Raw genomic sequence first — 15,828 nt, 5'->3', positions numbered from 1 at the left:
CCAGCCCACTCCCGGAATCTCCCCACCTCATCTGCTTTCGATTGCTTTATATAATTGGCAGATGTTCCAAATGAAACAGATCCCGTCTCAATTTTCAACTGAAAGGAGGATGCTTAGATAGGGGCATCAAAGTAGTCTGTAATCCAATCAAAGGTACAAGGGGCAATTTGCACCCCCACCCCCCAAATTCCCTCCTTTGTAGACTGTAAGCCCCATGTTGCGCAGGCATGTTGTCCTATATGCTTACTGCCTAACTATCCCAGTGCTTAGGTCAGTGCTTGCTATATAGTAAGCACTTAACAAATAGCCAATTATCATTTTTTGACACTTAAACAAGTTTGTAAATTCCAGAGTTGCTTGAAAGAATGAGCTGGTTATTAGAAGAGGCAGACTTCAATAATTAGGGAGCATTTAACTAAATCTTCTTTAGAAACTTATCAACTATGAATTGAGGTAGAAGCATCTCTTGTGACTTCATCGCAACTCATTTTAAGAGGGGTGGGATGGGGAGTGGTCCAGAAACAGCTTCTAAAACCAAAAGAAGGCATAAAAAAAAATGAACTCAGCTTAAAAAACTGATCATTCCATAGAAGAGTTAGAGTCTTACTACCAGAAAAGTATGCAGTTTGTGGTCCCACCCCAGGCATTTCCAGTTTTAAGTTGGTCAGTTATTATAGCCTTGGTTCTGCTTAATTGGTACAACTATCCAGTGAATTCAGATTCAATAAAAATAATTTCAGATATTTTCATCTTGGTATCAGACTTCATAATCTCACACAGGGTCTAAATGAATAATAAAAATCCATGCTGGAGCTAAATTAGTGCTACAGAACAACCTGCTGTTCAACACTTCAAACAACTATAATTTATAGATGACAGAGGCGGAGACAGGATAGGACTGTCACAGGGATAAGAACTACCTTTTTATCTTATTTAGATTTGTTTTAGTCTGCAGCAACTACAATTAATCATTAAAATCCCACATTCCACTCACAGCAGTTTTAATTGACTCATTTAAATGACTCATTTACAGTATGACACCAAACAGGATTCTTGTGATTGAAAAACAATGCTAGGATTTTAAAAACAGTATAAAAAGAGAACAAGGAATTCATCCTTTGCCCTTGAATGCTGTATTTTCCACTTGATTTCTCTTTGTCAGTAAGGCCCCATTACACAACCAATGTTGAGACTAAAATATATTCACCTACCTTTTGAAAAGAAAAATGTGGGTGGGAGAAAATGTTTGCAGTGTGTTCTCTGAATTGTTAAAATGGATTTGCTTACAAAAAGAGGTCTTTCTGATTAGCAGAAGCTGCAAGCATAATGATTTCACATGACCTGATTCAAATAGCTTTATGCTAGCAGTAAGAGTCAAGCTTCTCGCATCCTGAGAGAGATGTAAATAGATGGACCTTGGGGGAGCATATTCAGACAAGGAGATAGAGACGGAATCACAGAATGAATAAGGCAGAGATATAGAAGCACAGTCAATCAAGTGCAACACACCCTATACTATCGCTCATCTTATTCCTCCTGGATTACTGCATTATAATAAAAATAATAATGATGGCATTCATTCATTCAGTCGTATTTATTGAGCGCTTACTGTGTGCAGAGCAAGTGCTTACTATGTGCAAAGCACTGTTCTAAGCGCTGGGGAGGTTACAAGGTGATCAGGTGTCCCACGTGGGGCTCACAATCCTAATCCCCATTTTACAGATGAGGGAACTGAGGCACAGAGAAGTTAAGTGACTTGCCCAAAGTCACACAGCTGACAATTGGTGGAGCTGGGGTTTGAACCCACGACCTCTGACTCCAAAGCCCAGGTTCTTTTCCACTGAGACACGCTGCTCCTTGCTGACCTCTCAACCTCCTGTCTCTACCCACTCCAGCCATTCATTCATTCATTCAATCGTATTTACTGAGCGCTTACTGTGTGCAGAGCACTGTACTAAGCGCTTGGGAAGTACAAGTTGGCAACATATTGAGATGGTCCCTACTTCACTCTGCTGCCTGGATCATCTTTCTACAAAAACCTTTAGGACATGTCACCCTGCTCCTCAAAAAACTCCAGGGGTTGCCCATTTATATCTGCATCAAACAAAAACTCCTTACCATTGGCTTTAAAACACTCCACCACTTTGCCCTCTCCTATCTCACCTCACTTCTCTCCTTCTACAACCCAGTCCATATGCTTCACTCTCCTAGTGCTAACCTTCTCACTCTGCCTTGACCTCGCCTATTTCTCCACAGACACCCTAGCCCATGTCCTGCCTCTGGCCTGGAAAGCCTTCTCTCCTCAAATCTGACAGACAATTAATTTTCCCCCGCTGCCTCAAAGGCTTATTGAAATCACATCTCCTTCAAGAGGCCTTCCCAGAATAAGCCCCACTTTTGCTCATCTCCCACCTCTTCTGCGTCACCCTGATTTGCTCTCTTTACTCTTTCCCCCACTCTTAGCCCCACATGTACATATCTGTAATTTGTACTGAAGTCTGTCTCCCCTGCTTTAGACTGTAAGTTCATTGTGGGCAGGGTCTGTGTCCGTTTATCGTTGTATTGTACTCTCCCAAGTGCTTCGTACAGTGCTCTACAAACTATAAGTGCTCAATAAATGATTGAATGAATGAATGAGCCATGGACACTTAATGAAGAGACACATCTATTCACCAGAGAAAGGACAATGATGGTGTTAGCTATCCTCCTCCCCATCTCCCCCACCCTACCTCCTTCCCCTCCCCACAGCACCTGTATATATGTTTGTACAGATTTATCACTCTATTTTACTTGTATATATTTACTATTCTATTTATTTTGTTAATGATGTGCATTTAGCTTTAATTCTATTTGTTCTGACGACTTGACACCTGTCCACATGTTTTGTTGTCTGTCTCCCCCTTCTAGACTGTGAGCCTGCTGTTGAGTAGGGACCATCTCTATATGTTGCCAACTTGTACTTCCCAAGTGCTTAGTACAGTGCTCTGCACACAGTAAGCGCTCAATAAATACGATTGAATGACTGAATAAACACTTTTTATGTGTCAAGTACTGTTCGGGGTTTATAGCTCTGGGGTTTGTAAAAGCTAATCAGGTTGGACACAGTCCCCATTTCACAAGGGGCTCACAGTCTTAATCCCCATTTTTCAGATGAGGTAACTGAGGCCCAGTGACTTACCCAGGGTCACACAGCAGACAAGTGGCAGGGCCAGGATTAGAACCTAGGTCCTTCTGACTCCAAGGCCTGTGCTCTATTCACTAGGTGATGCTACTTCCCTCTCTGCCACCTCCACCACTCCAGCAATCACTCCCTTCAGGAGTTCCTGTTGTAGTTTGCCATCATGGGAGCCTATGAGGGTGGATGTAGCTTCCCTTACTTTATTCTGCTGCTTGGCTCTTTGCTGTCCCCTCCATCATCAATCAATCATATTTACTGAGCATTTACTCTTCAAAGCACTGTGAGCCCACTGTTGGGTAGGGACTGTCTCTATATGTTGCCAATTTGTACTTCCCAAGTGCTTAGTACAGTGCTCTGCACATAGTAAGTGCTCAATAAATACGATTGATGATAAGCAGCTTGTATTAGTGGCAAGAGCACGGGCTTCGGAATCAGAGGACATGGGTTCTAATCCCAGCTCTGCCACTTGTCAGCTGTATGACTCTGGGCAAGTCACTTAACTTCTCTGTGCTTCATTTACCTCATCTGTAAAATGGGGATTAAGACTGTGAGTCCCACTTGGGACAACCTGATTATTTTGTACATACACCAGAGCTTAGAATGGTGTTTGGCAGATCAATCAGTCAATCAAATCGTATTTATTGAGTGCTTACTGTGTGCAGAGCACTGTACTAAGCACTTGGGAAGTACAAGTCGGCAACACATAGAGACAGTCCCTACCCAACAGCCGGCTCACAGTCTAGAAGGGGGAGACAGAGAACAAAACCAAACATACTGACAAAATAAAATAAATAGAATAGATATGTATAAGTAAGATAAATGAATAGAGTAATAAATATGTACAAACATATATACATATATACAGGTGCTGTGGGGAAGAGAAGGAGGTAAGATGGGGGGGATGGAGAGGGGGACGAGGGGGAGAGGAAGGAAGGGGCTCAGTCTGGGATAGACCTCGTAGAGGAGGTGAGCTCTCAGTAGGGCCTTGAAGGGAGGAAGAGAGCTAGCTTGGCGGATGGGTAAGTGCTTAACAAATTCCTTAATTATTACCTAGTGCTTAGAACAGTGCTTGGCACATAGAAAGCACTTAGCAAATACCATCATTATTATCATTATTATTAGGAGAATATAATACAACAGAGTTAGTAGACACTTTCCCTGCCCACAGTGAGCTTAGAGTCTATTCTGGATGCTGAGACAGAAAACAAAAAAAGAAATTCAGCCCCTACCGACTTAAGCTGAAATTCCCATCCCAGTACTTCAGAGATGGAGCTGATTCTGGGGCAGTGACAGTGCCTGGGGGGCAATCATCATCTCCTCCAAGGGGATCTTCACTGACTAAGCCATCATTACCCTGTCAAAGACAATGGAGACAGAAAGCTGCTTTATTTATTAATAAGGTTAAGGAGCCATTGGCAGTATACATAAGGTATTGCTCAGTTAATTGCCTTTTTGCTCCAGCAGGGATAGGCAAACCAGAGGAAAATCCAGGAATTTTCCATATTTTCAAGGAAGGCAATCTTCCATCCTTGCTTTAGTCTCCTCCTGTAGATGGTATGCATCTTTTCTAATAATAGTAGAAGTAACAATAATTATGATAGCAATAATAATAGTATTTGTTATGCATTTGCTATGTGCTGAGCCCTGTACTAAGCATTGGGGTGGATACAAGATAATCAGGACTGAGTCATACAACAAGGTCATACAGCAGGAAAGCAACAGAGTGAGGATTAGAACCCAGATTCTTTTGATTCCCAGGTCAGTGCTCTAACCACTAAGCCACACTGTGAGAAATGGGCAAGGAATATCTCAACCAACTCTGTTATATTGTAATCTACCAAGTGCTTAGTGCAGTGATCTGCACACAGTAAGAGCCCAAATATATGACTGACTGATTGATTGACTGCTCTCTTGCTCAGATTTACAAATCTACAGGAGGGAATGGAAGGGGAAGGCTTCAAATTCTATTTGAGACTTTTACACTTTATTCTTTTAGTGGTGTTCACAGTTATGCCAATATCCTGGGATTCTGAGGACAAATTATTTCTCTCTTCAGTATGATACATAATATGGTTCCAAGAAGAAATGTCTATTTAAAGCCCTAAATTATGGTTGTTTCACCAGGCAGCTGGATAAAGAATTACCTGAAATAAGATTTATCTGGGTTTGCTAAATCAAGCACAGACAGCAGCATCTGTAAGGATCCCTAATCAGGAAGAGAATTATTAATTGAATTCAGAGTGTTTTAATGATAGAGGGGAAAATATTTATTTCTTGACACAGTATTAGGGATGGCACAGTATGACCGTTTCTGTAGCCATTCATCTGGACCTTAAACTATGCAAATGGAAAAGAGCGAATTTATCATCCTTTTTAGCTTAAATTAATGAAATGAAACACTCTATAGTCAATTGTGTTTACTGAACTCTTACTGTGTGCAGAGTATCATACAAATCACTTGGGGAAGTACACTATGACAATATAACAGACACATTCCCTGCTCACAATGAGCTCACATATATTAATATAAATAAATTGTAGATATGTACATAAGTATCGTGGGGCTGGGAGGTGGAATGTATAAATGGAGCAAGTCAGCGTGACACAGAAAGGAGTTGAAGAAAAGGAAAAGAGGGCATAGTCAGGGGAAGGGCTCCTGGAGGAGCTGTGTCTTCTATAAGGCTCTGAAGGTGGGGAGAGTGATTGTTAGATATGAGGGAAGGCATTTCAGGCCAGAAACAGGTCAGCAAGATGAGATCGAGGTGCTGTGAGAAGGTTAGCATTATAGGAATGAAGTGTGCCGGCTTGGTTGGAGTAGGAGGGTAGCAAGGTGAGGTAAGAGGGTGCAAGGTGATTGAGTGTGTTTAAAGCTGATGATAAGGAGTTTCTATTAGATTCATAGGATGCAATTTTGTGTTCACAGCATAATACTGTATTTAAGGAAGTAGTTGATTTAAAGCACTTAATCAGCTCTGCCCTTCCTGTCTTATAATGATGGTATTTGTTAAGCACTTAGTGCGTGTCAAGCTCAGTTCTTAAGCACTTAGGTAGACACAAGCTAAACAGCTTGGAAACTGTCTCTGTCCCACATGGAGCTTATAGTATTAATCACTATTTTACACAGGAGGTAACTGAGGCACAGAGAATTGGAGTGACTTGCCCAAGGTCACACAGCAAAGTGGGAAGAGCTGAAATTAGAACCCAGGTCCTGCTACTTCCCTAATCTTCTCTAGACTTATCTCATATCTCCTACTGTAGTAGGAGCTCACACACTGTGCTCCTCTAATGTCAACCTATTCACTCTGTGTCCTTCTTTTCTATCTTAACGCTGATGCCTTGTCCATGTCCTCCCTCTGCCCTGGAACTTGTGTCCTCTTCATTTATGACAGACTACCACTTTAGTAGAAAGAGCATGAGCTTGGGAGTCAGAGGGTGTGGGTTCTAATCCCAGCTCAGCCACTTGTCAGGTGTGTGACTTTGGGCAAGTCACTTAATTTCTCTGTGCCTCAGTTCCCTCATCTAAAAAATGAGGATTAAGACTGTGAGCCCCACGTGCGACAACCTGATAACCTTGTATCTACCCCAGTGCTTAGAACAGTGCTTGGCACATACTAAGTGCTTAACAAATACCATTAATATTATTGTTATTATTTAAAACCTTAGTAAAATCACAATTCCTCCGTGAGACCTTAACTAAGCCCTCATTTCTCCTACTCTGTCTCTTTCTGTGCCACCTATGCACTTGGTTCTGCACACTTTAAGCTCTTGATATTCACCCCAAACTCCATCCCACAGCACTAATAGATATGTTTATAATTTATTTTAATGTTTGTCTCCCCCTCTAGACTTTAAGATCCTTGTGGGCACTGACCATATCTACCAACTCTCCCAAGTGGTTACAACAGTGCTCTGCACAATAAGTATAAAATAAATGCTATTGATTGACTGATTTCAAATGGTTGGCTTTACTTACCTGTCCATATAACTTTCTTCCTACTTTTCTTTTCTTTCCCATTTCTCACCTTCTCTTCTTCCTCTTTTCTTTTTCCTCATTGACCCTCCATCTTCTGTTTTTTCCTGATGTCTTCTCAGGTTGTATTAATCTCCTTTCATCTAGTTGTGACCACTTTGGCCTTGGTCAGACCAACTCCATTTTTGTAACAATCTACCATTTGCTCTGAACAAACATACCACATATCTGCCGGCACCAACTCGAGAACTGTGGGCCACTTGATTCTGAAAACCCACAAGGTCATTGATGCCGGAGTGCTAGTGCTGAGCAGTAAGGCTGAAAACCCACAAGGTTGCCATAGTGGAGAATTCCAATGGGTCTTGCCATACCATCCTCCCAAATATGACCAAGGACAGGGGGAGAATCAGGAAGTAGCAGGGTTTATTTGGGAAGGGGTCTCCACAAATTCTTGCGTTAGGTTGGAATTCTATCATACCAACATGTTGAGTTAGTGGCCTCTGACCAGAGTCAGGGATGCCCACCCTCCCCAATCCTGTGTAGCTACAGTGGAATGACCTAACCAATGACTCTTGGAACTGGGAGGTGTTAGTTTCCCAAATGAAGGAACAGATATAGGTGGGTAATTGACCCCTTAGCTTGAGATAATTCTGGAGGCCAAGGCTGCCTTCCTGTCAGCCCCATCCGTGATCAAGGACAGGGGACCTTGTTGCCTGTTTGAGTGGATGCAGGATGTCATAGGCCACAGGACACCCAACTAAAATAAGTGTACTCCTCCTGAGAAGGAAGCCTTCAGTTCGAATGGATGCAGGACATTGTAAGGTGTAGTGCACCAAACTAGAAGAAGTGTATTCCTCCTGGGAGGGAAATTAAATTTGCCACATGCAGATAACTAAAAATAAGAGTATTCCTCTCAAGAGGGAAGTTCAATCTGTGGCATGAAATAAATCATGCTTAGCTCAGCCTTTCTGACTCAGTTCCCTCACACTTTTCACCGTGCTGATCCTCGAACCTGTTCCTGAGCAAAAGGTGATACTAATTCCCCTAAGGTTGTAAGCTTCTTGTGGGCAAGGAATGTGTCTATTAACTATTTGTATTGTATGCTCCCAAGCATTTGGTGTGTGATTTGTACACAGTAAAGTCTCATTGAATACCATTAATTGACTATACAACTTCCCCCTCCCACTGACCTTCCTCATTTCCTGTGACTCTCCCTTCCCTCAGTATCTTGTACTATGCATTCCCCTATTTCACAGTGCTGGACATATTATAAGTGCCCCCCCAAATACAACTGATTGATCGATTGCCACAGCTGCCAGTGGTGAAATCAGAATGAAGACGGGGATTAGGGCAGGCATCATTTTGGATTTGAAGACCCAGGGAACGACTGTAATTTGAAGACCCAGAAAATGACTGTATACCATTCCAGCATGGGATCAACTAAGGCAAACCTACCAGAACCCCACAACAAGGTAAGAAATGAAACCAGGCATCTTCGTCTTAACCTGGAGAAGACGGAAGAAGAGACAGGAAAAGGGAAAATAGAGTCAAAAGGCAGAATGAAGAAGGAGCTGGTGGTTATTTTGATCTCTCTACCTCCCAGAGATTGGAACTGGAGGAAACCCAAGGAGTGGCTATGTCCTGGTTCTACCCTGAGAGTATTTTGAGAGAATTGAAGACACCTATTTTAGCCCCTCCTCTGAGTCAAATGAGAACCAAGGTTCTCTCTCACTCTCCATTCTTTTAGTCCTAATCTCCTGGCAAAAACAAGGCTATATTAAATCACCCCACTTCTTAACAGAGCTCAGAAAATGTTCAATACCAATGGTTCTCCTAAATCCTCTTTCAACAAAGTAAAGAATTGCAGTAAATTTAGAGCTAGAATCTTGGCAACATACGCCCTCTTTTCCAGAAACACAACAGGACTCCCCAGACAGCCATCTGTCTTTCCCAGGTGGACAAAGAGTCAGACGGAGAATGAATTGTCAGGCCCCTAAGTTCAATGGAACACTTTTACTTCAATTACTTAAACTGGTGGTGGCCACTCTATACATTCTAGTGGCAGAAAATCACTGCTGGAATAGGATTCAGTATCTCAAGAGAGATTTCACTAGTGCTTCAGTTTATTATTAAAAATGACTGCAGGAGGCTAGGAGTTGCCTAGGAATATAGAGGACTCCGAGAAGCCATTATGTTAAACTTTAAAACAAAAAAAGATATTCAGTTCTTTCAGGACTTGAAATTTTCTGATTTTGGGCAAGTTCAGAAAATGTGTATACCTATACACTGGTGATTGTAATTCATTCCGGGATCGTGCATCAAATGGTCATGATGGGAATGGTGATGAAACAAGTGGAAGATGCTAGCATTTTCCAAGTCATGAACTGCACAAGAAAGTGTAGACAGATATAGACTTCCTGTGGCCATATCTGAAATGAGTCTTCCCTCGTGGCTCACACATTAGTATTCAGGTGGCTTTTATTGTCCTCTCAATATCAGCTGCTACCCCTTTAAAAATGCAAGGGAGGGAGACACATGCACAAAACTGCTTTGGGCTAAGGAAAATTAATATCTTTATGAGGCATTAAGCTTCAAGAGCCCATTTCCAGGTCTTGCCAGATGAAAGATTTGAAAGTCCAGAAATATATTTAAGTGGGTGGTGGGCATGTGGGAGATTTCAGAGTTCAATCAACACTGGGAAAATAATGAATTGCAGGAGGCTTTAGAAGGTCAATTTAAGAAAAAACATCAGTCATAAATTCTGTCTCTTTCCAGTACAAGGCCACAGTTGTATTTTGGGTTTTATCAAGGTTTTATTTTGGAACCCTGGCAATCTATCTACCTGCATTAAACAGGGCTTTATTGAGACCTATGAACTTGATTGAAGATTTATAAAAAGCAGTGTTTACATTTTTAGTTAATAGTATTTTTTTCTGCATAGGTTCTGCCCCTCAAACCACGCTAGTAATTTCTCTTCCAATTCAAGGTGGAAAAACTATTCACATATTCATTTAGAAGAACAGCCAGACTTTGCCTGTGTTACATTGATCAGGGGAGCTCAAATTGCGTCCACTGCTGAGAAATTGAAAATTTACTAAAGGAAATCGAAGACAGTATTTTTAGAATTCAGTGGCTGAGGCAGCAAATGTATCATAAGGTCCATCCAGACCTGCCCAAAATGATTCCAGTTCTGTGTAGGCTAACACCAAGCAGGTAGGAACTTTATTTCAGAGGGGCAAAGCCTCTTGCTGGGGAGTCTCTCCTGCCTTCTTTTTTTAGGTTTAATCAGTGAGGTTACATTTTTTCCCACAAGGTTTTCTTCCTTCACACTAAATTATTTTTTCTGAAACATCTATTTGGATATCGAAGTCCCCAAGGATCAATGTAGGGATGGAGAAACAGAAAGGTTGGGGTGGAGAAAGCCCATAACCTTGGCATTATCCTCTCCTCTTTCTCATTCAACCCATATATTCAGTCCATCACTAAATCATGTCGATTCCAGCTTCACAACATCGCTAAAATCCACCCTTTCCTCTCCATCCAAACTACTACCATGTTAATCGAAGCATTTATCCTGTCCCGTATTGATTACTGTATCAGCCTACTTGCTGACCTCCATTGCAACTGTCTCTTCCCACTCCAGTCCATATTTCACTCTACTGCCTGGATCATTTTTCTAAACATCATTCAGTCCATGTTTCCCTGGTCCTCAAGGACCTCCAGTAGTTGCCCATCCACCTCTGCATCAAACAAGAACTCCTTACCACAGGCTTTGAAGAACTCAATCACCTTGTCCCCTCCTACCTCACCTTCCTGCTCTTCTACTACAATCCAGCACTCAAACTTCACTCCTTTTAAATGCCAACCTCCTCACTGTCCCTCTGTCTCATCTATCTTGAGGTCATCCTCTTGCTCATATACTGCCTCTAGCCTGATATGTCTTCCCCCTTCATAGCCAACATAAAATTTATCTCCCCACCCTCAAAGCCTTATTGAAAGCACATCTCCTCCAAGAGGCCTTCCCTGACTAGACAATCTTTCCTCTTCTCCCACTCCCTTAATAATAAAAGATAATAATATTAATAATATTTATGGTATTTGTTAAGCCTGCAGTATGTGCCAGGCACTGTACTAAGCGCAGGGGTGGATACTAGCAGATTGGGTTGGATGCAATCTCCGACCCACATAGAGCTCACAGCCTTAATCCTCATTTTACAAATGAGGGAACTGGGGCACAGAGAAGTGAACTCTCTCCTCGACCCCCTCCAGTCTGGCTTCCGTCCCCTACATTCCGTGGAAACTGCCCTCTCAAAGGTCACCAATGACCTCCTGCTTGCCAAATCCAATGGCTCATACTCTGTCCTAATCCTCCTCGACCTCTCAGCTGCATTTGACACTGTGGACCACTCCCTTCTCCTCAACACGCTATTTGATCTTGGCTTCACAGACTACGTCCTCTCCTGGTTCTCCTCTTATCTCTCCGGTCGTTCTTTCTCAGACTCTTTTGCAGGCTCCTCCTCCCCCTCCCATCCTCTTACTGTGGGGGTTCCCCAAGGTTCAGTGCTTGGTCCCCTTCTGTTCTCAATCTACACGCACTCCCTTGGTGACCTCATTCGCTCCCACGGCTTCAACTATCATCTCTACGCTGATGACACCCAGATCTACATCTCTGCCCCTGCTCTCTCCCCCTCTCTCCAGGCTCGCATCTCCTCCTGCCTTCAGGACATCTCCATCTGGATGTCCGCCCGCCACCTAAAGCTCAACATGTCCAAGACTGAACTCCTTGTCTTCCCTCCCAAACCTTGTCCTCTCCCTGACTTTCCCATCTCTGTTGGTGGCACTACCATCCTTCCCGTCTCACAAGCCCGCAAGCTTGGTGTCATCCTCGACTCCGCTCTCTCATTCACCCCTCACATCCAAGCCGTCACCAAAACCTGCCGGTCTCAGCTCCGCAACATTGCCAAGATCCGCCCTTTCCTCTCCATCCATACAGCTACCCTGCTCATTCAAGCTCTCATCCTATCCCATCTGGACTACTGCATCAGCCTTCTCTCTGATCTCCCATCCTCAAGTCTCTCTCCACTTCAATCCATACTTCATGCTGCTGCCCGGATTATCTTTGTCCAGAAACGCTCTGGGCATATTACTCCCCTCCTCAAAAATCTCCAGTGGCTACCAATCAATCTGCGCATCAGGCAGAAACTCTTCACCCTGGGCTTCAAGGCTGTCCATCACCTCGCCCCCGCCTACCTCACCTCCCTTCTCTCCTTCTGCAGCCCAGCCCGCACCCTCCGCTCCTCTGCCGCTAATCTCCTCACCTTACTTCATTCTCACCTGTCCCACCATCGACCTCCGGCCTACGTCATCCCCCGGGCCTGGAATGCCCTCCCTCTGCCCATCCACCAAGCTAGCTCTCTTCCTCCCTTCAAGGCCCTACTGAGAGCTCACCTCCTCCAGGAGGCCTTCCCAAACAGAGCCCCTTCCTTCCTCTCCCCCTCGTCCCCCTCTCCATCCCCCCATCTTACCTCCTTCCCTTCCCCACAGCACCTGTATATATGTATATATGTTTGTACATATTTATTACTCTATTTATTTATTTATTTATTTTACTTGTACATAGCTATTCTATTTATTTTACTTTGTTAGTATGTTTGGTTTTGTTCTCTGTCTCACCCTTTTAGACTGTGAGCCCACTGTTGGGTAGGGACTGTCTCTATATGTTGCCAATTTGTACTTCCCAAGCGCTTAGTACAGTGCTCTGCACATAGTAAGTGCTCAATAAATATGATTGATGATGACGATGAAGTGAAATAGCTTGCTCAAGGCCACACAGCAGACAGATAGAGGCAGGATTAGAACACATGACCTTCTGGCTCCCAGGCCTGTGCTACACCTTCTGCATCACTTGACTTGCTCCCTTTATTCCTCTCCCACATCCTAACCCCACTGCACTTATGTACATGTCTCTAATTCTATTTATTCATGTTATTGTCTGTCTCCTGAAGACTGTAAGCTTGTTATGGGCAGGGAATGTTTCTGTTACACTGTTATATTGTTCTCTTCCAAATGTTTAGTACAGTGCTCTGCACACAGCAAGTGCTCAGTAAATACTGATTTCACTCCTTTGTTTGCTTTATCTTTTAGCAATTCCCAACTAGTATCCCCAAATTCGCTACATGACAGCAAGCTCTTATGTAAGTTGGAGACTCATTTTCTTTTGCAAGAATAAGACCCAGTTCAGGGAGATGGACTTTCTATGCTCTGATAGCCTGCTTCTGTTTTAAAGAAACCAGTCCGCAGGCTCTATTAAACCTATCTCCCCCTTCCCAGAAGGGAGGGCTGACCTTGATTGTAATACCAAATCCTTAAATTTCAAATTATTTGTGTCACCCTGAGGCTGGTTCCTGACCTATGCTACTGCCGTTTATAAGAAAATAAAGTTACAGGCATTATTTCTGGTAAGGTATGTGTAAATAGGATTGGTTTGGCTTGCAGGGCAAAGAATAATTGTAGTTTCCTAGTAGGATGGAAAGCCAGGGGACATCGATTCCAGAGCAGGGCCTAACTGGTTATTTTTATGTCAGGGCATTTTTCTCTCTGGGTTGGTCTGCCTAATGCTGAGTTCAGTTTAAGATATAACCTTATTCCATGATAGTTCTCAATAGATAAACACATCTACATTGCATGTTATTTTTGCTCTGGACGTCACAAACATTATCAATTCCAAGAAAGGAAATAATGATATAAATCCTCCCTTTCCTCTCCATCCAAACTGTTACATTGTTAATACAGTCATCCTATACCACTTAGATTACTGCGTCAGCCTCCTTGCTGACTTCCCCACCTCCTGGCTCTTCCCACCACAGTCCATACTTCACTCCGCTACCTGGATCATCTTTTCCAGAAATGTTCAGGACATATTACCCTCGTTCTCAGAAATATCCAGTGGTTGCCTGTCCACCTCCATAGCAAACAAAACACCTCACCATGGACTTTAAAGCACTCCATCACCTTGCTTCTCATTTTCTAGAACTGTCTGCATGATTCCCTCCTCTGGTTCTAACCTTCTCACTGTTTCTCGATCTCACCTGTCTCACTGTCAACCCCTGGCCCACGTCCTACTTCTGGCCTGGGATGCCCTCCCTCCTCAAATTTCTAGGCAATTACTCTCCCCCTCTTCAAAGCTATACTGAAGGCACATCTCCTCCAGGAAGCCTTCTCAGACTAAGCCCCACTTTTGCTCATATCCCACTCCCTTCTACATTGCCCTGACTTACTCCCTTTGCTCTTCTCCCCTTCCCTGCCCAACAGCTCTTAAGTATATATATATATTTATATATATATATATACTTAAGTATAGATATATATATATATATCTGTCTCCCCCCTTCTAGACTACAAGCTAATTGTGGGCAGAGATTTTCACTCTTTACTGCTGTACTGTCCTTTCCCAAGTGCTTGGTATAATGCTGTGCACACAGTAAGTGCTTAATATAATTGAATGAATATATGGATCAAAGGGCTTGTGCAGTGTTGAACCTTAGAGTAACTGAAGTATTTTTCTCTAAGACCTAGATTTATTTATAATTACCGTAGTTTTAGTAGTTTATGCTTCAATCATTTATATTTTAGATCAGTAAACAGAATTAATGTAAAATGGAAACATTTGAAATAAGCTCATTTGTCCCTTTAGACCTATATGAAATGAGCTTTTAAGTGATAGTCTGCGGAAAACTGCCTTTATTAATTTTCAAGGCTTACGTGAACGTTTACATTACTTATATTTATTTAAATGTATCAAGTAATAAAAATCATAAGCAGCTACGTTCAATCCAGTTATTTAACAGAAACCAACAAGAATGTATTAAAAGTAATTTCTCCTTAATTTTATGCCTCTCTGTATTCTGCAACAGGGAAACCTATTTTTAAATGAAGGCATTTTATTCTGTCTATTTTTAATAATATTCAAATTTTGCTAATCAAATACAAATTATTTCTAAACCAATGATAAATCAAAGATTAAATATATCTTAATGACAAAATCAAACTACCAGAACATCTGTTAATTCCAGAACAATTGTGTGAAAATTGAAACTTCAAAACTACATGCCGAGGAAATTAACTTTATGATTAAGGTAAAATTGAGGTTATTAATATTCTTACCCTATGATAATACCTTTGAGTTTCTTAAATAACAGAGAAAACATTTGGCAAACTATCACCTAAATGAGGTAGAAAGGCTTAGGTGTTCGTTTGCAGAATCCTTTTATTTTATAAAGTGTCTTAGCATTACTTATTTCATTTGGTGCTGTTAGCTAGGGAGAGGCAAACTGCATTACTTCCATTTTACGTAGAAACAATTGAGAAACAGAAAAGTTAAGTGACTTGGGGCAAATTCACATAGGAGACCAAAGGCAAAACTGGAACTTGAAACCAGCTCCTTGTTCTCCCAGACCCAGACTTTTATCCACTTGACCCTTCACGCTTCCATATTTCCTGCATTGCTTTGCAAAATAGAAGATCAAGTGCCACTCAGGAGCAACAAAATACCCGAGTGAGAAGCCAGAGGTGAAAACATAGTTTCTGTCATCATCAATGATGTACTCTCCTAAGCACTTAGTACAGTGCTCTGCATAAAGTAAGTGTTCAACAAATACGAATGAATGAATGCATGTTTAAA

This window comes from Tachyglossus aculeatus, chromosome 4, assembly GCF_015852505.1.
Source record: "Tachyglossus aculeatus isolate mTacAcu1 chromosome 4, mTacAcu1.pri, whole genome shotgun sequence".
Taxonomy (NCBI): Eukaryota; Metazoa; Chordata; class Mammalia; order Monotremata; family Tachyglossidae; genus Tachyglossus; species Tachyglossus aculeatus.
This window is presented reverse-complemented; position numbering follows the sequence as displayed.